The sequence below is a fragment of the Lolium perenne genome, chromosome 5 (assembly GCF_019359855.2).
Source record: "Lolium perenne isolate Kyuss_39 chromosome 5, Kyuss_2.0, whole genome shotgun sequence".
Taxonomy (NCBI): Eukaryota; Viridiplantae; Streptophyta; class Magnoliopsida; order Poales; family Poaceae; genus Lolium; species Lolium perenne.
In genome coordinates, this window is record NC_067248.2 from 171415327 (window position 1) to 171439500 (window position 24174).

Consider the following 24174-nt stretch of genomic DNA (forward strand, 5'->3'; position numbering starts at 1 on the left):
TTAAGTATCCGGAAAGTATGAGTTGAGGCACATGGATCAACAGTGGGATTTGTCCATCCCGATGACGGATAGATATACTCTGGGCCCTCTCGGTGGAATGTCGTCTAATGTCTTGCAAGCATATGAATGAGTTCATAAGAGACCACATACCACGGTACGAGTAAAGAGTACTTGTCAGGAGACGAGGTTGAACAAGGTATAGAGTGATACCGAAGATCAAACCTCGGACAAGTAAAATATCGCGTGACAAAGGGAATTGGTATTGTATGTGAATGGTTCATTCGATCACTAAAGTCATCGTTGAATATGTGGGAGCCATTATGGATCTCCAGATCCCGCTATTGGTTATTGGTCGGAGTGAGTACTCAACCATGTCCGCATAGTTCACGAACCGTAGGGTGACACACTTAAAGTTGGATGTTGAAATGGTAGAACTTGAATATGGAATGGAGTTCAAATATTTGTTCGGAGTCCCGGATGAGATCCCGGACATCACGAGGAGTTCCGGAATGGTCCGGAGAATAAGATTCATATATAGGAAGTCATATTCCAAGTTTGGAAATGATCCGGTGTATTTATGGCAGGTTCTAGAAGGTTCTAGAAAAGTCCGGAAGAAACGCACTATGGAAGGTGGAGTCCCGGAAGGACTCCACAAGCTTGACCAGCCAAACCCTAAAGGAGGAGTCCCAGGTGGGCTCCACCTAGAGGTGGCCGGCCACCCCACCTCAAGGAAAGGTGGGAGTCCCACCTTGAGTGGGACTCCCTCCTTGAGTAGGTTTCCCACATATGGGAGGTTTTAGTGTTGGGGTCTTATTCGAAGACTTGGACTAGAACTCTTGGGGCTTCCACCTATATAATGAGGAGGAGAGGGAGGGGGGCAGCCACTCTTTGGCTCAGCCTTGGCCGCACCCCTTAGAGGGCCGGCGCCCAACCCCCCTCTCTCCCCAAACCCTAGCGGTCTCTCTCCTCCACCACATCCTGCACGCTTAAGCGAAGCTCCGCCGGATTTCTCCACCACCACCGATACCACGCCGTCGTGCTGTCGGATTCAAGAGGAGCTACTACTTCCGCTGCCCGCTGGAATGGGGAGGTGGACGTCGTCTTCATCAACAACCGAACGTGTGACCGAGTACGGAGGTGCTGCCCGTTCGTGGCGCCGGAACCAATCGTGATCAAGATCTTCTACGCGCTTTTGCAAGCGGCAAGTGATCGTCTACCGCAGCAATAAGAGCCTACTCTTATAGGCTTTGGAATCTCTTCAAGGGTTAGTCTTGATCATCCCCTCGTTGCTACCGTCTTCTAGATTGCATCTTGGCTTGGATTGCGTGTTCGCGATAGGAAAATTTTTGTTTTCTATGCAACGTTATCCTACAATTTGAGACCTTCGGGTATCTTCAACTGCTTCTCCTTGAGTAGGAGGTCGAAGATTTGCTCAGTTTTGGTCACGTCAAAATCAAACCCCCTGGGCGGACCTGGTGGCTTAACCCATTTGCAGGACACGGGGGTTGCCCCCCGAGTCCATTCAGCCATTGCTACTTCTTGATCTCCCACAGAGCCTTCATCTTCCTCTGCCTCGACCAGGACTACTGCACGCTTGAATTTGTCCTGGTACAAGTCCGGGTGGCGCTGTTCATATGCCGACAGTTTCTGAACCATGTGCGCCAGTGAGGGGTAGTCTGCTTGGGAGGCCATGTCCTTGAGCGGTGCTGCAAGGCCCGCTACTGCCAACTCGACTGCTTCCTTTTCAGTTATACGAACCGAATAACATCGGTTCCTAAGATTCCTGAAGTGCTGGATGTATTCTGTCACAGTTTCTCCACGCTTCTGACGTAGTTGTGCTAGATCGGCAATGCCGGACTCGGAAGCCTCTGAATGGTACTGCATATGGAACTGCTCTTCCAACTGCTTCCAAGTCCGGATGGAGTCTGGTGGCAACGAGGTGTACCATCCGAAAGCCGATCCCGTGAGGGACTGTGAGAAGAGCCTCACGCGTAGTTGATCCGACACTGAGGCCGATCCTAGTTGTGCCAAATATCGGCCCACGTGCTCGATGGAGCTGGAACCATCTGATCCACTGAATTTGGAGAAGTCAGGGAGCCGATATTTAGGTGGTAGCGGGATCATCTCGTAGTCGTCGGGGTACGGCTTGGAATAGCCGATTGCCCTCCGTTTCGGCACCATGCCGAACTGGTCTCTCAGTATGTTGCTGATCTGATCCATTGTCTTTGGCTGCAGGAGTTGAACTCTGAAGATTCACCGGGGTGGCGTACTTAGCCAGCCATGTTTGCTTTTCCAGCTCTGAGCCAACTGCAGGAGCTGAGCTCTGGAGGTTCGTCGGGGTGGCGTACTTAGTTAGCCACGTCTGCTTCTCAAGATCTGTTGCTGACGTCCCTCCTGCTCTCCCAGAAGTCCCTGATGTTGTGGCCTGGTTTGTGAGCGCCCAGTTACCGCAATCTGGCACATACGTGCATGTGTATCCGTGAGGGATCTCCTTAGGCGCCTCCTGCAAGAACTGGCAGTCACTAGGGTCACCACCGATCTTGTAGACGACGAATGCCGGTGAGTTCGGCACTTCTGATGCTGCCCACGCAAATGGCAGCGGTGGACGGGACTGGAGTGGCAACTCTCCTTGATGTGCCCCGAGAGCTGGTCCTGACGGCGAGTACTGGTGCCTCATGATCTCCTGGATCACGCGAAGAGCGACACGCTCCAACGTGTTTACCAGGTTCTCAGAGTGGCGGTGTAGCGAGTGAGCCACCAAGTAGTTGATCTCCTGCCGCAGGGACCTGGTGCGTTCTTCCGACGGGGCAGAGAGGTCTATCCCATCTAGTGCACCATTAGGCGAGAACCCCTTCCACCTGATGCCATGTGAACGGGTTCTGTGGAAAGAGCCGATGAGGTCGGCTTCGACGATGACTTTGATCTCGTCATACTTCTTCTTGAGCTCGTCGATCAGATCCTCGTACGTGACTGGAGTGCCGTCCGCCATCTCAGATGTAGATGGCGATGTGGTTGATGAAGAAGCTTGTCCCACCGGGCGTGCCAGAATGTGTTGCTGCCAAAACCCACCGGCGGGCAGCGACGGGCAACACCGTAGAGCCGGGAACAACCTAGGGCTGCGGCTGGCCGAGGTCCCTCCGAGCGACGGCCCGCAAAGCCTTCTGGTACACACGTCCGATCTTGATGCAGGGCGTGCCACCTGACCTATACCTGGTCAGGAAGGTGATGGAGATGCCTCGCTTAGTTTCCTGCATGGCATACACGTAAACATTAAATACGAGCCTCGATCGGCTCTCAGGTTATCCTGTGAATCGGCTCAAGGAGCCGATCCACCCATGATTCGTACGAGGTGCACGAATATATGGTGGTCCTGCTTGATCAAGATAAAGCTAAAACGATCTACGACGATCTGGGGTTTTCACCGCATAATCGGATCATCCTACTCACGATTGGGCCTCGCGGCCACGCACGGTGATCGTAAGCCGATCCTAGATAGGGCCTAAAAACCAACACGAGGTTGATCCCCGGAACATCCTGTCTAGGACTAGCGAACGACACCCTACGTGCCGCTGGATCCTCCAACCCTTTGTAAGGCCTAACTATTGCAGATATTAAACTAATCCTTGTAGAACAAGGAGCAACCGTAACGGATCGGATCTACTAAATTAAGATCAAGCGGGGTGCCGCCCCCACACCTGAGATAGGTGTGAGGGCGGCTAGATATGCAAGGGTTGCACTACGATAGCATGTTACGCGAAGAACTATGCTAACCCTAACACATCTATGATAACTACGTTGCTCGCCATCAACAAGGCTTCAGTACGAGCAACGCATGAACAACGTGGAGCTTGTGCTGCCTAGATCGCAAGATGCGATCTAGGCAGCATGTTGCTTACCGGTAGAAACCCTCGAGACGAAGGAGTTGGCGATGCGCCGAGATTGATTGATTGGTTGAACGTTGGTTGTTGTTTATTCCATAAACCCTAGATATATATTTATAGTCCAGGGGACTTTCTAATTCAGGCGTGCACCTAACCGTGCACGGGGCCAACTCTAACTGATCGACACGTATCCTAATATGTTACAGATACAAAGGCAAACTAGCCCAAACTTAGCATATAAAGGCCGATTCACGTATTTTTTCCATGTATATTCTTCAAATCTATCTTGATCGCGGCCCACCTCTGACTCGGTCAAATTCTGGTGATAACAGCCTCTTCTCGTCCCTAGCAGCCATGGCGGCATGATTGTCGGCCATCATCTTCTCCATGCTCTGCGTGAACGCAAGGGCCTGCGCCTCCCGCTGTAGATCGGCCTTGGTAGCCTTGTGGCCTCGTGGACGAGGTGGAATGGCTGGACGGCCTTGATCGTCGTCCTCGGCGTCGAGGTTGATCGCTGTCCCATTCCTCACAGCTTCTAGGTAGGCCGCATAGCTTGTCATCCACTTGTTGGCGTTCTTGAGCACGTCCCAGCAATGGACCATATGGAAGCCCTTCTTGTGCGTCGCCCTGAACTTCTCCAAGGCGCGGGATACCTGCATTCATAGCCGCCAATGATGTACATACAATGATGCACATAGTGTTGAATGATGATGGTTCTATCGTGTTTACCACTGTCATGACGCCAGCGCCGCTTACGGGGTTGTTAATAGCATGTTCGACCGCCGAGCAAAACTTGGCTGTCTCTTGCTTGATGTAGTTCCATCTTTTTCGGAGGGACTCTAACGTCCGAGGGCTTGTGATATTGTAGGGCGGGTGCCGCCTGGTCTCGTTGTACTGCTGCGAGACCTTGGCCCAATAGACCTTGCCCTTTTGCTGCGCGCCATTAATGCAATCATTGCTCGATGCAAGCCATGCTTCGCACAAGCACTTGTCCTCCTCGTCGACGAAGCGTTGTGTCCTGTGGCTCCCCCCTTCTTCTTCGCAGGCTTCGTTGGCGCGTCGTCGAAGTCGTCCACCGACACGGGTGTTGGCTGCGTCTGCTGGGTGGCGAACAGGCGTGCGGTTTCGATGTCCTCCGCGCGTTCATCTGCCGTTGGCTCCCAGTCATCCAGCGGTGTCCCGGCCGGATCACCGCGAACGAAGCCGCCGCCGTAGATAATTTCCTGGATGTCAGCGTCACGGCGGTCCTTCCAATACTCCTACGAATCACCGGACGTCAGACGCATGAAACACGGCGAACGCACACATTGAGAGAGCTCACGTACCGGGTCGTCCATCGTCGGGGCAGCCGACGCCATTTCGTCGAACAGGGTGCGGGGCTGTGGCATGCTCTCCTCCGGCAGCTGGCGCGTCTTCTGTGTCGCGCCCGAGCTGGAGTCACCGCTTCTAGGAGTCCGGTTGAGGTCGAGAACAGCCGCCCCGTTGAACTGCTCCGCCGCCCCGGTCAACTCCACCGGCGGCAGGCCGGACGCGAACCGCGACGCCGGGTGGCCCTGCAAGGGAGCGGGAGTTCCAGGACGCAGCTGGGAACTTACCGAGCTGACCGACGAGGACGGAGGAGCGACGCCGGCGATCCCCTCTCTCTTGACGAGCATGTAGCCCTCCGCCAAGGTCGGATGGAGGGCTACTTGCGCGACGCCGGCTTTGATCTGCATCTGCCACGCCTGCTAGTTGGCGGCCGCGGAAATCTTCATCTTCTGGTTCCTGCGCCGGCAGCGACGTTTCGCGGCCTCGATCGCTTTCTCCTCCGGGGAGAGCACCTTCTTTGCAGCCTTCGCCTTCGTCTCCCGGCCGCCGCCGGTGCCGGCCCGCTTTGCTTCCGGCGGACCCTCCATTGTGGCTACGGTCGTGGCTACGGGGGAGTGTGGGGCGGCGGCGGGTGCGGCGGCGAGGGTTTGATCCGCATCCATGGCGGTGGCTGCGGCGGCGAGGACGTCCATCGCTTCTGGAATGTTTCGCGCCGGTCTAGTTTGCTTTTTCGCGCGGGGAATGGCCAGTGGCGGGAATTATATCGGCCTCGCTGCCACTGACGCGCGGGTCCTACGTCTTTTTCGGCGGTCACTCGGCGCGTCCGCCGAGCGTCCGCGGAGACGCGAACCTGCCGCATATTTGGGCCAGGTTTGCGTCTCCGCGGACGGCCCAGTCATTTTGCGTCGCCCCGCTGGAGCAGGACCCAGACGCATTTCCGGTCACGGCGGACGAAAACGGTCGCTCAACGACCATTTGCGTCGCGCCGCTGGAGATGCCCTAAGGCGATGATGTCTGCCGTCCGGGACGGTGCGTCTCGTGTCGCCGTGGCACAGCTTAAGGCGACGACGTGCGCTTGCTCGTGCCACCAAGCTAATTGTATGTATAGGGATCCTGACTGTCCGTCTGTGACTTTAGCGAACTAAACATTACGCCGGCTAAGTTTAAGTGAAACCACTACCACGGACGACTCAACAACCTCACTTGTTTTAATGGGTCGTCAGCGAGGCCTGCTATCACCTGACGTGCATAGACCGCACTCAATTAGTCAGATGTATGTAGCTGGTAGCATGTGATCCATAAATGGTAGTCAGCTGCTGCTACACCGCGTCGAGTCTTATCTGTTGCTGAGCATCAGGTGAGTTTAAATCGCTGGGAGATTGGCAGACAGCCACGGTACTTCGTTCTCTATCCTAACTAGATTTAGATGTGCGCCTTGGCGCACGATCCCGTGAAACTCGTGTATAGGGGAGAAATGATCATAATATTTTTAGGTTTTACAAATTACTTCGAACCACAAACCGGAAAACAAATGTTTATATACAACCAAGGAAACATGAGAGAAATATATTATAACAATTAATAGTTGTTGATTCTACCGAGAGCAACAATAGCAAGGAAAAACGTTAAAATCATCATTATCTATATAGGCAATGGATTCTCGCAGCATGGCCTTTAAAAGTCACATCACAGAGAAAATGTAAGTCTAATTAGGGCTTGCATCACCAAGAGCTAACACCCCTACAAACGAAAAGATACATTGACTAATATTCAATGCAGTAAGACTCGTGTGTAAGTGGTAAAATGATAATAAATCTTCTTTGATTTTACAAAACGTAGCGAACCACAATAGATTGCAATCAGAGAAACAAACATTTATACAAAACCAGAAAAACATGAGGAAAATATACCATAGCAGCTAAGGGTTGTTAATTCTGTTGAGAGCAACAATAGAAAAGTTATGTAAATCTAATTAGGACTTGCATCACCAAGCCTTAACACCGTTGAAAATAAAATGATAAATTAACCAATAGTCAATTGTGAAAGAGATGACAAAAGAAAGGTAAGGAAATAAAAATGCAACACGTTTTTACATTCAGTCATATATTCACTATAAATTTTTCAGCCCATTTGAAACATTTTGTCTCGTTGAATTCACACCGATTACATTTGGTACGATGGCGATAAAAATCAGGCGGCAAAATAATAATACGCTTTTTAGATAAACAATTATATGATCAAGAAAACTGGAAGATATACTAAGTAACATTGTACGGCTATGTCCAAAGTAGCAAAAGTAAGGAAGGAACAACAACGGACATGACCCTTTATTTGAAATGCATATTAAACATATTTACAAATGTTAAAAAATATAAATAAAAATTTCTCGTATATACCTTGACATGTTACATACTCATAAAGTTATTTCAGGAAAAACAGATATGTTTTGTGTCCTGTGTAAAAAAAGAATTTTTTTATGCTAAAGTAGTCTATTTTTCGAGGCATTATTTATATTTTTTACACAGGGTACAAAAATTATCGATTTTATGTAAAATCTTACCTGCACGCATGGAATTTGTCCGTCTATATGCTAAAACAAATTCCACCCGGGTACAAAAATTATCTTTTTTACATCTTTTAAATATGTTTTATACATACCGGATGCATATGCACCCAGGATCAGTTTTGGTTTTCCAACAACAGATGGACTGGTGTTTTGGTCGCGGACAATACCAAATGATTACTGTTTCATGTTTCAATGTATTTATGAGTGCGCTGTGCATGACCCCCGGCTTTCGCACGGGCCTGCATTTTGTATGATGGAAGAAAAACGGGTGGAGAAAACGATAGGATGCCTCGGTAAAAGAGAATTGCAATTTCAATGTATGTTTTACTCGTTGGTGATTGAATGACAAAAGAAAGAATATTGTGCCACAAATCAACATGACGCAATCAGGACCACGGAACTTTTTTATGGAATTAAACAAATATACTATCAGGCCCAGCCCAGACCACTGACGCGCACACAGGGCCACACGCACACCAGACATGCAGAACTTTTTTCCTTGCCTCTGTAGCCCTTTGGCTCTGTCTAGCTCGTGTCTTGCTTTCTTCTACAATCCCCTTTTCTTTCCTCCGTCGATGGTCAGGCATCTCGTGATTCTTCACATCTCCTTGAGCTCAATCTCTCTTCCAACCGACCAAATAGACGATCACCATTGTTTCACCATATGCTTGCTCCGCATTTTAATATCATGGTGAATTGAAGGCCGCGCTGTCTAGAGCCATGGCGTTGCTGCTGTCCATAGGTGGTGGCTCCTTGCATGATGGTCTTGACACCGACGTGTCAGTTCTCTTGCCACCAGAAACCAAAGGCAGAGCACCTATGGGACAACAACGCTGGTTGAGGTGCTTGACAGCGCCAGCGGAACGGGTACAGTGGCCTCATCGGCGTGTCGACACCGCGTGCTGTTGTACCAGGTCACCGTCTCAATCAGGTGCATCTTTTTTTCTTCCCCTCAGATCTCTCTCAGTTTGGTTTAGCTTAGGAAGAATGGTAACTCGTCACCCTCAATCCTTAGCATTGAAGTTTACTGATTTGGCTAAGATCTGGGGAAATCAAAGGTAGCAATGTACTTCTGAGCGTACAAACATTGTCCCTGTGCATACAAATACTGCAGTCAGAAATTATAGACAACATTATTCAGATAGTAATCATGCATGCATTGGCGGTGCCCAATATCAATGAGAGAAACACAAGAGTTTCTAATATGTCGTCGCTCCATACCTCCAATCCAAGCTATATAGTTTAATTCTTCAATCTGTATTCGCGAGAACAGCCACATGTACCACATAGATCCTCTTTCAGGAACTTGCAAGGCACGCCATATTTTCTTAGCAACCTATGTCACTCATTGCTATTGTACTTGGTACATCGGGAATTTAGAATCCCCAAAATCTGTAGAATTTTGGATCTGTAGAGAGAAGAATCATTAATTCGAGAAAATCCTAAATAAAAAGTGAACAAAAAGACAGGGGCGAGCGTCAATTTTATTCTTCAAGATGCATATTTTCGCACTGATGACATTAGTTTTGGAGGAAGGTGGATACTGTCTGACTCGGATGGATTTGCATGTGCTAGGACAAATGTTTTAGCATTTGAAGACACAATTATTCCAGCCTTTGCAATGGATATAGGCTGCTACTCCATCACCTATATATTCAATAAAATGTTTGAGTCACATATTTGATGCAAATTTGTAGAACAATTCAATGAGAGGACAGAGACCTCACGTAGCATGCTTCGAGCATTATCACACATCTAGTTAAACTCATTGAAAACCTAATTAGAGTGATATCAATTTTAGAAAGACGGAAAATTCATGTAAATGTATTAGTTGAGAAATTAACTTCTAAGAAGTGAAATCAATTTATCATTATTGTGCATTGCAGAATGTCAAACATACAGGATAAAATCATTTAAAATATCTGAAGCAACTGGAAGAATCAATATATGTCTAGATTGATATCATAAGCACAGCTGCACGACTCGCCTAATTATGCAAGAAGTAGCAAAATGAATTGTCAAAGAACATTGCACGCATTTAATTTACGGGCATTGCGTTGTAGGAAAATAGATTTATTTACTACATATCTCTAAATATGGCTCATAAGCAGCTATCAGTAGTAAAAAGTTCTGAACTCGGACATGAAAGAAGGCATTAAGGGTCTACAAACCAATATCATATTATTTCTGCATACTCGATTAATTTCTGTAATAGGAGAATATAAAGCGAAATAACGTGAAGGCATTATTCAAAATAAGCGGAAGCAAATATTAATAAAAGGAGAGAACCAACCTGAGGTTGGGTGGTTAGGAGGGTGGTTGTACCCCCAGCCCACCAGAGTTCAAACCCCAGGTTTGACATCTGCGTGTCTCATAAAGGCGGAATATTCATTCAGTGGGAGGCGACGTTCCCGTCGACAGCGAGGCGCCTGTGGTGACTTCGTCAATTTCAAGATCCAATCCGCCGGCTCAGTCTTCTGGAGGTGCTCATAGGGGTAGGGTGTGCGTGTGTGCGTTCATAGGGGTGAGTGTATGCGCGTGTATGTGAGCGCCTGCGTTTGTACTGTGTTTCTCAAAAAAAAAAAATATTAATAAAAGGAGAGAGTAGCAAGTAAAGCAAAACAGTAGCATGTCGTGTTTGATACTTGTTGTACACTGCATGTTTGTGCAATCAAGAAGATTAGTTGCTTTTCCAGATCAAAAGTGTTAGGTCAAGTAAATCACATGCCAATAAAAAGAAAAAATTATGGACACACAAATATTAAGAGACCCCCTCTGGAGATGCAAATTTTCTCAAAACTATGATATCAAAACTATACCATATAGAAAGGATCTAAGGCACACATTCATGTCACGGACTTGTTTTGAAGATGTCTAATTCAAGCAGTTAGAAATTATTTATTACCGGGCAAACAGAGCACTATTTTTCATACGGTGTAAACCAACACAACATAAATGTATTCTTTGTACCAACATGAACTAACAAAACAGACACAAGCAGAGGCAAAATAGTCATCGATTATAACTAAGGAAGCAAGCAATCAAAACCGGTATCTTCACATATCTGACAATACTTGAACCCTGTCAGTCGATCCAACTTTTATTCGGCTACTACTAATTAGAATATAAAATCTGAATAAAACAATACATATAATTATGTGGCTAATTTGAAAAAAAAAACTCCAAGAATAATATGTGCCGCAAGCAGCGGCACCTGAGAACTCGAAACCAGCAGCATGGGCTATAATGAGACTAACATAGTTGTAAGTTATTACAGATTACAGACAGGTGTAAGTACTGGTTTCAGCAGCGACATTATAAACCGTATTGTTAGTGAGAGAAGTATAAAAAGCTCTACCAAATTATTACAGGCATTGTCAAGAATTCTCATTTTTATGAGTCTATAATTCAGCCGGTCACTTGTAGTTTTACTTAGCCAGGGGTTACATCCTCAAACAAAATGGAGAAACAACACTCGGAACCAAAAGCAAGAAAATAGATTGGTAATTATATGGTAACGTAAGCAAGAAAAAGATGGTTCTCAACCCATAGGATTAAAATTACTTCGAAAAAGTAGAAACCTACACTAAACTGGGATCATGCTTTCTAGTTTAGAATACTCGGAACCAAAGGAATGATTGGAAGTTGCACATGATGGACGTAGGTACTGCTATCTTCGGAGGAGGCTACACAAATGATCTTTTGACTAACCTGAACATTATGACCAGTGTTGCGAAACACCAAATGATGGACTTGTTGTCAGGACTACTGATAATGGTCCCTTTGCCTGGATCAGGATCATCAATAGCAGACTCAACAAGTATAACACCGAGCTTATCTGCGGGGTCACTGTAATTTGCAGAGTTGATTTTGTGATTTTTCGATGCTAATTCAGCCAGTTCTGCATGTAGAGTTGTTGCACAGACACGGTATGCTTCTGCCCAGAATTGTTCTTCCTAAACATATATTTCTACATACCCAGAACTGCATATATACATAAAACAAAACAATATATAAGAAAAGTTTAAAGGGCTGAGGTAAATTCCAAACTACTTTATATGAGATGGACAATTCTGTTGGTAATTTCTTTGTGACCCTGTTGACCGGCATCAGTGAACATGCTCGAAGGCATACTGGTAAAAGCTGCAACTCCGATCACTTGCTTACTTTTATCAGATCCATGTGGTCGTGCTTTGCCTTTTCCCGTGCTCCTCGGCATTTTACTTGCTAATGAATATCAACAGCCTCAACTGCAAAATGGTCTGTATACAAACTTCAGCAACCTACACAAGCAGCAGCAGACTGTCAAGCATACGATACACTGCACAATACTATTATGCATCCTTGCACATTCCACACACACATGTAATGGAAAACTTTTGTGTACCCTGCTAAACTATGAATTCAGAGAGTAAGCAAACCCCATTTTTAGGTATTTTGACATTAGAAAGTATTGATGAATATTCAAAGCCTACCATACTGGGAATTCAAATGACAAACCATGATTAAAATCTTGTAATGTCATGAAAAATAAGCTACTAACAGACATTGTGCAGGGCCATGAACTCAAGTATGGTCGTTGTGTTGCTAAATCTCGAAGCAGCACATGCAACAATCAAAAAGTAGTAGACACGGAAGGCCTCTGTTGGCTGCTCTGCAGCCACGACACCGCAACCTTGCCTCAGAACGAAGGCGTTACATGACATGGATAACTCGCTGGATTATTCAAAGCATATGATTCGAAGATACGGATAACAAAATGGTAGAAGTAACTCACATATATGACTAACACGTTAGCTATACAAGCAGAAGAAACCATAAGGTTTACCTAATGCAGAAGTGACCTCGTGCTGAAACAATTCAGATTAGAAACACCCAATTGTATCAAAAAGTTCACCAAAAAATGTAGCAAAAAAAAATTTATATCCTAGTGAAATTACATCAAGACAATGGCTTCCACCTTCCAAATTCACTAGCCTAGAGACAAAGGCTCCAAACAATAAAACTGCACTCTTCTTCACCCATATGTATCCTTCCAGAGAATAATCTATACACGCCCATTTAGTACCAGTAACATATGCTAATCCTAGATGAAAAGACAAGCGAAAAGTTGTAATGGAAATTCTGTGCAAATGGGATGTAAAGGTCGCTCTCTAGTGTGCAACGGAAAGAACCAGGGGTATTTATCAATATGTACTCTGAATAAAAGATAATACAAAGTGAATTAGCAGCGCAAGAAATATATATGTCAAAACGAAAGTAAGGCTGGAAAGCTAGCTAAGATATCGTACTTCTACAAAATCGCTAAAACAAATGTGAGGATGAAGATTTAAAAATAATAATATTAGATAGAAACGATAACAGTAAAACAAAGAAAGCAACAGTATTAATAAAAAGGGACATCAGTCTTACCAGTCTATGTGAACCACGGCCAAAATTAAGCATTGGCCAAGTTAAAATTATCAAACTCCAAAGCAGTAACTCCGCCCTCCTAATCATGTTCTTCTATGCCAATTTGTATTGGACATAAAATTGGTTTTACCTATCAGTGCCATGGAACCACATGTGATACCACATACTGAAAACGAAAGCTTCTAAGTTGGGGAAGAATAGAGACCTATCCTCATCAATGCTTGTTACTGCAAACGGAAGCTACAGAGTTTGGAGAGAGAAGTTTCCATCAGACAAATTCAAGACAGCAAGAAAACCATCAATATTCTGCATTTTAGAAGAAAATGGTCTACATAGGCAAGCAATGCGCATGGTATCCAACTAAAAGACTCAGTTAGGATAAATGAACTAAACTGACACCACCTTCTACTGAATTAGCACATATATGCTTGAAAACAATAGACTCTCACAATGTTATACCCAGGTAACATTATATGGCCTCGCAGGAAAAAAAGGAATTTGCTCATAAGCCGCTGAAATAATATGGTGGTGAAATTTGAATGAAACTATTGCATCCAAAGTTCATATATATAGCATCATGACACAAACAAACTGTATGGAACACTTGGTTGACACTTATTTGTTCACCACAGTTTAAAATGCCTATGGCCAAGCAAGCAAGCTTGATAATTTCTTTAGGAAAAAGAAATTCTGTAACACATGCAGCGATCTAGCAATTGCCAAAAGAGAAAGAAAATAAGCTAGCTAGCACCAGCGCCACAAAGGGAAGCTAGCTAGCACCTGGTCCATATCTTCTTCTCAGAAATGCTAGAAGAGCCTCGGACCAAGCCTCTCTGTTAAGAGTTCATTGGAACAATTATATATTTCAGTTCTTATGCTTCGGCAGAATTAGAACACTGACATAGTGCTCGCTCACCTCACGCGATGTGGCCGGCGGCCACGGGCATCTTTTTACTTGAGCAAAAATGAATCAAAAACTCCATGAACTGTATGTGAAACCTGACCATGCATGAGACGGACTATAAAAAGATGAGTTGCAATCTTGCAACATGACCAAAGAAATGGAAATTTGCGTGTTGTATATATGCAACCAATGGAAACCCAATGGATAGAGGAACACCTGCAGCAAGAACACAGCCAATGTCACACAACGAACTGTCAAGAAATCCAAAATGGAGAAGTCGAGAAACATGATCAATGGACATGTGTAACCGAGAAGCTGAATCTATCATACCCTCCTTACAATCAGAGCTGAAGTGTTCTGCCCATCACACCCATTCGTTCCTGTTGACACATGTGACAGAATAATCTCACTTAACATGATTTTTGTTCTCAAGCTTCCACCTAAAACATGTGTCGATGCATTTAGATACATAAACTGCAGATTGAACGGTAAGAAAATGATGCAAGGATTGCTATGAACTATCGTATATATTGTGTTGTTTGATCAAATAACCAAATCATACTTTCGAAGTCCTAACAGCTACCCAAACAACAGAGACAGTTTTAATTGCCTTTTACCTTGTCTCTCTGTCATGGTAGGAACCCTGAGCATCACCTTCTGCTGAGAATCAGCCAAACGATTTGAGCACCAGTGCCAGCCAGAACGCTTCTCCAACCACCTCATCTCCACCAAAGAACCCAGGCACAACTCTTCACATACAGTAATTTTAGCTACAACTTTCAACAAGCACCTTCTAAGCATACATAAAAATAGATCTGCACAAGAAAAAAAAAGATTTTCTCCATTCCTTTAGAGAGGACGGAGTAGGCTACGACATTGCCTAGCAAAAAGATCTTCAGAGAGAGAGAGAGAGAGAGATGAACCTATACGTGGAGGTTGGACGCAGCAATAACAATCTCCTCCTCCTTCTCAACGTAAACGGAGGAGATCTCCAAGGCCGGCCAGCCGCCGCTCATCGGCGGCCATCGTGTGCAGGCGCGGCCGCTCTTCTGCCTCCGCGTCTCTGGTGGCCAAGGCCGCGGCGCGCCGCAGGCTTCTTAGCCATCCCGCTGCGTCTGCTCTAGGGCGAGATGGAAGGGGCGCGGGAGTTGATTGGAGGTCGAAGGAGGAGACGAGCAACGCGGGAGTTGATTGGGGAAGGATAAGGAGGGCGAGGACGACGACGAGGAGAGGAGTGAGCGGGATTGGGAGAGCACGGGTGGGGGATTGGGGAGGAGATCGCGCAACAGGATTTGGAGGAGGGCGACGACCCACCTCCGCCTCGATCTACCGTGTGCGGGAGCCGCGCATCGCCACACCTCCCCGCCCTGGCCCGCTTGGCTCCCTGCCTTGATCCGACGCACCAAGCTTTCACAGTATCCCGTCGGAGTGGGAGCTGGCGGCGAGCGTAGTGGAGATTGGCCTAGGGTTTGTAGTGGAGAGGAATGGGAGTGGGGAGTGGGGAGTGGGGATTGGGAGAGAGGAATGCGAGCGGGGATTGGGTGGGTGGCGGACCCCTACACCCGCAGCCACGCGCGACTCGTCCAAAGCCCACCCCTGGGGACCGACGAGTGGACCAACTTGGTGTGGGTCCCACGTACAGTGGCAGGTGGGTAGAAATCGGCCATTCCATGGCTTGATCTAGGGTGAGCACTGAACGGAGATGCCCACGACCGGAGACGCTAGTGGCCCAGGATTAACGGATGGGATGCATCGCCTGAGAGCTCATGACGAGATCCAACGACCCAGAAACGTTAATCGCTGTGAGTTGCCCATGGGGGTGCAGCAATTATACCTTTAGATTCAACGATTCACATGTCCAACATCAAAAAATAAATCACGTGTTGTCTGCTCCTAGAGCTAGCTACCGATCAATTGTCTGTGTGTCTACACATGATAAAATATGAACATAAATTCAATCTGACAAATATTATCATGCACTATCCATCGATTGATCGATGCATGTTGGCAGTGAATCATTACTACACATGGTTCATGCATGCATGTATCATGCATGTATCAGGTACGCTATGTTCTGTGATAGCCTCTCTGGAACAACCTGCCACTCTCTGAATATTTTCCGCTTGGTGCGGATGTTAACACTGCCATAGCTGTAGTCCGGGCAGCGGGGTTTGCAGGTTGTGTAGGTAATTAGCAGCATGGCAGGTAATAGTTGATTTGCATGCAGTGAGAATCTCAAGTTGGATCGGATGGCAGCCAGTGGGGGGCATTGCCACCGGGTGGCAACACCATATTTTGCATTCTCGCATTGGCTTGGCAACAAACGTGCGGTCCAAATCCAACTAACCCGACTGCATCCCATATGTCAATAGAGTAGAGTTTGTGGAATAACATTTGTAATCCAGTTTCCTTCACCTCACACCCAAGAGGGCACTCCCAATAGTTAGGTCATCCTGGCACTGGAAACGGTCCGCCGCCTATACTTGATTATGAATGATCAGCCATGCGAAGAGCTTTCACTTTGGAGGATCCCAAGCGTGTGAAACGGGGGTCTTCATAGAGGTTGCCATGGCACCAAGAAGCTCAAGCTGGTAGGCCAACGAAGAAGAATATCTATGTTGCTGATGATAAAGTGCTCCAAGTGATGGATTCCTTGCCCTTCATGTTCAAGTCCACATCCTGGAGCTTCGACCATAGAGATCGAGAATTTGGCGGATATGGTCAATTGTAAGCCTAGCGGCAAAGTCCACTTGCCTAAGCCAAGCATCCTCATGGATAGCGTCTGCAATCGACCCATTTTCCGCTTGCAAATGTGGAAGATCTCTACCGCTATCTATATTTAATTTAGCCGCTCAACACATTGCCGCTTTGAGGATGTGCTTTATCACATTTCGACGCGGTGTTGTTGATCTCGTACGTGTGGACAATTGATCCTAGGAGCGGTTCAAGAGATAATACATCTCTTTGTGGCTAGACGACTCTAGTTGTGAAGATCGACTCCTGTCTACATCAACATCATCATCGACCTCTTCCGCCGGATCGATCGATGAGGGTATGATCTTGGTTTGTCCGTGGTAAACTTTTGTTTCAGGTAGCCCGTTCCCCAACATGCTCAACACACCACAACAGAGTTAGGGTTTTGCCCGATCTCTACCACTTCATATTCTGGAATTAATCATGAAATTGTTGCCTAATTAGCTAACAGTGGCATGGTAACTTGCAGGTGTATAGGAAACCCTATATAGCTAGTAGCTAGGCTATAAGGTGTTGAAGATGATCACCATTTGTTCCAAAACATTGAGGTTAGTCAGGGTTTGATCTTCTTCATCACAGCCATGTAAGACCATGAGATGCTTATGGCAACACTTGAGACATCTAGTTCAGATTCAGAGTCTTTTTTATGTAACTTCAAATTTTCAGAAGTTTTGCTATTCTTTTTTTTAGTTTCTTTTAGATATTATATACACGTATTACATAATCAATATAGTTTTATTGATTATCACTCGATCAAAATTTCGTAAAGTGCAACTTCCACTTACCAAAAAGTTGCTCTTTCAAATGGCGGAGAGGTAGATGAACCCTATCTAATAAAAATAATCATCTCATAGGTTACAAATAACTAAGCTAGCGCTTAACATACAAGATTAACGGTCAGTTTTACTGCTTCCAAATACAAATATAGATTGTAGTGGGCATGCTAAAATTGTAGATGAGGCATATCAATAATAGTCAGGGCTACGAGTGCAAATAACAAGACTTTTTGTTGATTCGGCAATGTTAACTGTTGATGGAAGCATCGACCTTAAGTAGATGGCATAGCTATGAGCTATATATATGCCTCATTAAATTGCTTGCACCTCAATATAGCCGGCAACGAATTTTCCTCCAAGCTTCACCGATGATTGTCCGACAGTAACCTAACCATGCTGTCAGCCCTTAAGTAGATGGCATAGCTATGAGCTATATATGTGCCTCATTAGATTGCTTGCACCTCAATAGCCGGCAAAGAATTTTCCTCCAAGCTTCACCGACGATGTCTGACAGTAACCTAACCATTCAGTCAGCCATGCATAACCAACTCTGAAGGAAGTTTCAGTTCCACCTAAAATAAAGTTGCTTAGTAGTAGTCGTCTAGACACATATAATGACACTGCTCTTACAACATTTGAAATGTCCATATTTTACGATAGGCCATAGCAGTCTAGAAACTGTTATCTAATAGAGTGATGCCAACGCTTGATGTTGGCTGATGGAGGATAGGAAGTACATGTAACATCCCAGGTTTAGAGGTTACAAAAAAAGAGAACACACTTGTGTGCATTTCATTCATGCATAGAAAATCTGGAGAATTTTCACGCTTTGAATAAAACTTATCACGGTAACTGAAGTTTCACTTGACTTGATGGAATTGAAGTAGATCATCAAGTCAAGCGCTATAAACCTCAATGTGACATTTGCTAAAACCTTTTTTTGGGTAGACATAATTTGATTCATAGGTTGGATCAAATGGAACTAGAACTATAACACAAAACTTTAAGTGAGGATCAAATGCCACACATTCATATTTAAATAACAACTTATTAAATATATGGAATATCACAAAACTAAATTCATTTACATTACAACTTATAGTTCAAACTATTTGAATAAAATTAACTATGAGTATTCTGAAACTCATATGATCATGCCTTGGTGAAATCAAACATGACCATCTAAAATTGGGGCATAACATTTATCTTTGACATTTTGAACACAATTATAATATGGAGACAGTCAGACATGATATAGTGCCTCATCCACAATATTAAAATCATCTTTAGTAACAAATGCCACTTGGCTATCTAAAAATAAATCATATGAGAGGATAATGCCCATGCCACATAACATGAAAATATCTACATAGCTTGCTTCCTAAGCTATGGCACCTCATGCTAATAGGATTGCTATGGATGATAGCATGACAACAAGCACCTTACTCATCAAATCAAAACAAGAGTCACTCATCTATGTGCCATCATACTAGAGCAAGCTCAAGCCTATAAAAGAAGCCTCACACTTCATCCATTTGATCATATAGTACATGACACAAGGAAATCAAAACCATGAGACACTCCATACATTAGATAGGACCAAGATGAAGCAGCTAGGAGGTGGAGGCATACCACAAGATGCAACATATTTCCTGAAGAACAAGCTACAGAAGATACCAAGGTAGAATTCCTAGGCACGCATATATTTAGATGATCATATCATTCACTCTTGAGTAGAGTCCTAGGTTGTTTCAATGCATTGAGAAGTGAGAGAGTTTATAGATGCTAACCATAGCCATGTCTATCCAAGAGAAGATTTATACTCTAGTGCTTCAAACCAACACTTGATATTCGAGGTGATATCCCTATTCCATTAGTGATACCTTAGGAAGCTAAACCATTGATCATTACAACTTGGGTAATGATCATAAACTTAAGAACTTGAAGTAAAAGAATAAGTTGATCATATCTAGTACATGATCATGCTCTAGAGATATATAATAATAAATTAAACCTTAATATGATAAGCACGTATCATCCATCACATGAAATGATATGAAGCCACTATTAATCAACCTTAGACCATTCTAAACATCTTAATTATAGAAATAAATGAATGACCACAAGACCTTGCCTAGCCAAGCACCTATATCAACTTTAACCATATTTTGAAGTAATCATTCCATTATTGGTGAGATAGAGCAAGCCCTGGCATATCCTAAACTTCTCTAGTTAATTCCATGTCCAATAAAATTAGAAACCATAGACCACCTCTCTATTCCACTTATGCTTCAATTAGTGAAACACAAACAAAATCATAGGCAATTCAACATGAGATCAACTCCACATATAATACTATTTCCTAACTTGTGCATCATGGATCACAAGTACAACCTCAAACCATATATACCTTAAGCTTAAATACCACTTAGGTTATTAGTGTGAAATCCATATTAAACTCTACCTTTCCATAAAAGTATTTTAATTTTTTAACCAATCCCTAAACTGGGTTAAGGTACCAACTCAGCCTACCTTTCAAGCCATGCCTATGTAGGTGCACCCAACTATTGTTTTCCAATAAATAGAAGTATCTTAAAAGGAAAAAGATCTACCTTAGTAATTTCAAACCAAGGATTTATAAAATCATATTAGTACTTTAGGATAGATGTAGACAATTTTCCAAGTTTTTAGAAATAATTCAACATATAAAATAATGCTCTCACATCATCTCCTTGAATAGAAATCAAGTAATAAGATTTGTCTTGTAACTCATTGCAAGGCAATACAAAAGAAAACCTAACCTATCACTAGGTTGATAGAAGATCCTTTTGAAAAATTATTTGAACACTCCATTGTTGGTATTTAAAAAAAATCATATCTATTGGAATATTTAACTCAAATTACAATAGTATTCAATAAGAAAATGTGTTATTACCCATCCAAAATTTCCTATTACACAATAATAGTATTTGTAATATCTCGGGTGAATCCCCGTAGGATTCAAATAAGAAACTTTTACAAAGCAGGATTGAATTCAAACAAAAATTCAAAATAGAAAACCGAAAAAACTGAAAAAGAAAAACAGAAAATAGAAAAGGTGAGAGGCTCACCCGGCTGGCCGAAGCGGCCCAGCAACAGCCCACACCCCGGACCACATCATGGCCCAACTGAAACCAACCCAGCGTACCCGTTCGTTTAAATAAAACACGGAGGAGGAACGGGGTCATCGTCTTCCTCTCTCGGGTTGGCAGCACGACGAGGCGAGTCACCACCGTCATTTTTGACTCTCCCGGACGCCATGACCAAGCCAAAATCTTTCCCTAGTCGTCTCACGTCCGTACTTAGCCATAGACGAAGTGATTCGTGCTCGAAAACCTACTAGAGCTCGTCGTTGCATCTCCGCCGTCCTCGTCGGATTATCATCATCATCGACGTCGCCTCGGTCTATAACACTACAAGGAATCCGTCAATACATGATGCTTCAAAAAACGTCACTAAAATGTTACAGTGGATCGTCTATGACGTTTTTTGAGATTTTTGAGAACGTCAAAAGATGAGCGTCAGTAATGATCAAAAGTGACGTTTTTTTTTGTTCAGAATGTCATAGGCTGAATGAAGTTTTAAAAACGTCATGGATGATCCAACCAGGCCACGTCAGATCCTACGTGGTATAATTATGACGAAACCAAAACATCTTAATTTGAAATTAGACCGGTCAATTTCTATGCTCTACATGGGCTGGGCCCAATAATTCAGCATGTTTATGTTTTTTTCCTTAACAATTCTGGATGACTACATGGGCCAAGCCCAACATTTTGTCATTTTATTTTCTGGGCTTTAGCCTTTTCACATTTTTTTCCTTCTAGATTGCAGGCACGTTCAGAGATATCTAGTTGAATTTCTACAGAGCAACATAATTGGGGAGTAGATGACGCAACTGTTAGCACTAATAGCTTGCACAAATTGACATCAATAGAATAGATTGCAGGGAAATTGAAGTTAACTAGTGAAATTCCGATTCCATTCCACCGAACCAGAGTACATCCAACCATCACGAGACAAACAACAACAACAGTGATACCACGAACCCTAACCAACATCTGCATCTGCAACAGCGACAGACGAAGACTACACAAAACAACAAACCACGAACCCTAACCAACATCTGCTAGAAATCTCTAATCTGGCGATACCGTCGGCCGCCACTGCGACCGCGATGGCGGCGCCTTCGCCGGAGACCGACTGGACAGTCGTCCCTCCTCTGTGATCACCCGCATTCGCCCTTGCGACCCTAACGCCGGCGCGTGCCGCAAGGGCTCTTCCTCGATCTCCGTCTACGTTGGCCGCTACCCCGGCGCCGCAGCGTAGCGCAGAACGGTGCCAGACAGTCCCAAATGTCGATCTTGGGGCACTGAAACCGCGACGCCGGCGCAGCCTCCACGGTCTCCGGCGGCTCTCCCGCCTAGATCTTGAGCACGCCGCGGGTCACCTCATATATAAGGCCCGAGATGCGCTTCAGACCGCTGATAACCCACAAGTATAGGGGATCGCGATAGTCTTCGAGGGTAGTATAACCCAAATTTATTGATTCGACACAAGGGGAGGTAAAGAATACTTATAAGCCTTAACAACTGAGTTGTCAATTCAGCTGCACCTGGAAAAGCACTAGCAACAGGGGTGATGTGAAAGTAGTAGTAATATGAGAGCAATAGTAACAGTAACACAGCAGTAGTAATAGCAATATGAGAGCAATGGCACCAGAAGGTAGTTGATACTACTTCCAATGACATGTAGAACGAGTATATTATGATGAGAGATGGACCGGGGTTCCCAGCGATCTACACTAGTGGTAACTCTCCAATAAGTGACAATGTTGGGTGAACAAATTACAGTTGGGCAATTGATAGGAATCAAAGGATTAAGAAAGAACATCAGGCTTATTAATTATGTAGGCATGTTTTCCGTATATAGTCGTACGTGCTCGCAATGAGAAACTTGCACAACATCTATTGTCCTACCAGCCGGTGGCAGCCGGGCCTCAAGGGAAACTACTGGATATTAAGGTACTCCTTTTAATAGAGTACCGGAGCAAAGCATTAACACTCCGTGAAAATATGTGTCCCTCACATCACCGCCATCCCCTCCGGTTGTCCCGATTTCTGTCACTTCGGGGCCATTGGTTCCGGACAGTGACATGTGCATACAACTTGTAGATACATGATGACCCACAAGTATAGGGGATCGCAACAGTCTTCGAGGGAAGTAAAACCCAAATTTATTGATTCGACACAAGGGGAGGTAAAGAATACTTATAAGCCTTAACAACTGAGTTGTCAATTCAGCTGCACCTGGAAAAGCACTAGCAACAGGGGTGATGTGAAAGTAGCAGTAATATGAGAGCAATAGTAACAGTAACACAGCAGCAGTAATAGCAATATGAGAGCAATGGCACCGGAAAATAGTTGATACTACTTCCAATGACATGTAGAACAAGTATATTATGATGAGAGATGGACCGGGGTTCCCAGCGATCTACACTAGTGGTAACTCTCCAATAAGTGACAAGTGTTGGGTGAACAAATTACAGTTGGGCAATTGATAGGATTCAAAGCATTAAGAAAGAACATCAGGCTTATTAATTAGGTAGGCATGTTTTCCGTATATAGTCGTACGTGCTCGCAACGAGAAACTTGCACAACATCTTTTGTCCTACCAGCCGGTGGCAGCCGGGCCTCAAGGGAAACTACTGGATATTAAGGTACTCCTTTTAATAGAGCACCGGAGCAAAGCATTAACACTCCGTGAAAACATGTGATCCTCACATCACCGCCATCCCCTCCGGTTGTCCCGATTTCTGTCACTTCGGGGCCTTTGGTTCCGGACAGTGACATGTGCATACAACTTGTAGATACGATCTAAGCAATACATATAGAGCTCAAATCTAAGATCATGCCACTCGGGCCCTAGTGACAAGCATTAAGAATAACAAGATTGCAGCAACAATAACTTCACAAACTTTATAGATAGACTAATCATAATGTATCATCCATCGGATCCCAACAAACACAACACCGATTACATCAGATGAATCTCAATCATGTAAGGCAGCTCATGAGATCATTGTATTGAAGTACATGGGGGAGAGAATACCAACTAGCTACAGCTAGAACCCGTAGTCCATGGGGGAACTACTCACGGAGCATGGCGGAGGCGGTGGCGTTGATGGAGATGGCTTCCGGGGGCACTTCCCCGTCCCGGCAGGGTGCCGGGACAGAGACTTCTGTCCCCCGAATTGGAGTTTCGCGATGGCGGCGGCGCCACAGTAACTTTTCTGGAGTTTCGTCAATTGGTACTGCGTTTTTAGGTCGAAAGGGATTTTATAGGCGAAGAGGCGGCGCAGGGGGGCACCTGGGGGCGCCACACCCTAGGCCGGCGCGGCCAGGGTCTGGCCCGCGCCGCCATGTGGTGTGGTGGCCCCCTGGCCCCTCTCCGACTCTTCTTCGGTGTTCTGGAGCCTTCCGGGAAAAATAGGAGGTTTGGCGTTGATTTCGTCCAATTCCGAGAATATTGCCC

At 44.9% G+C, this 24174-nt stretch overlaps 1 long non-coding RNA gene across 8 annotated transcripts; it reads right to left on the reverse strand.

Annotated features, from left to right (window-relative positions):
- Positions 1–8036: 8036 nt before the first annotated feature.
- Positions 8037–15570, reverse strand: LOC127300615 (uncharacterized). Of its 8 annotated transcripts, XR_007851419.1 has the most exons (12): positions 14995–15570; positions 14689–14886; positions 14402–14511; positions 14084–14287; positions 13948–14000; positions 13373–13407; positions 13168–13297; positions 11923–12038; positions 11467–11739; positions 10049–10318; positions 8977–9163; positions 8037–8848 (listed from the first exon to the last, which is right to left on the reverse strand). It is a non-coding gene; the product is annotated as an uncharacterized lncRNA (long non-coding RNA). The 8 variants fall into 8 exon arrangements; XR_007851418.1 differs by having other exon boundaries at positions 13168–13407; positions 14402–14451; XR_007851420.1 differs by lacking the exon at positions 13948–14000.
- Positions 15571–24174: the final 8604 nt, after the last annotated feature.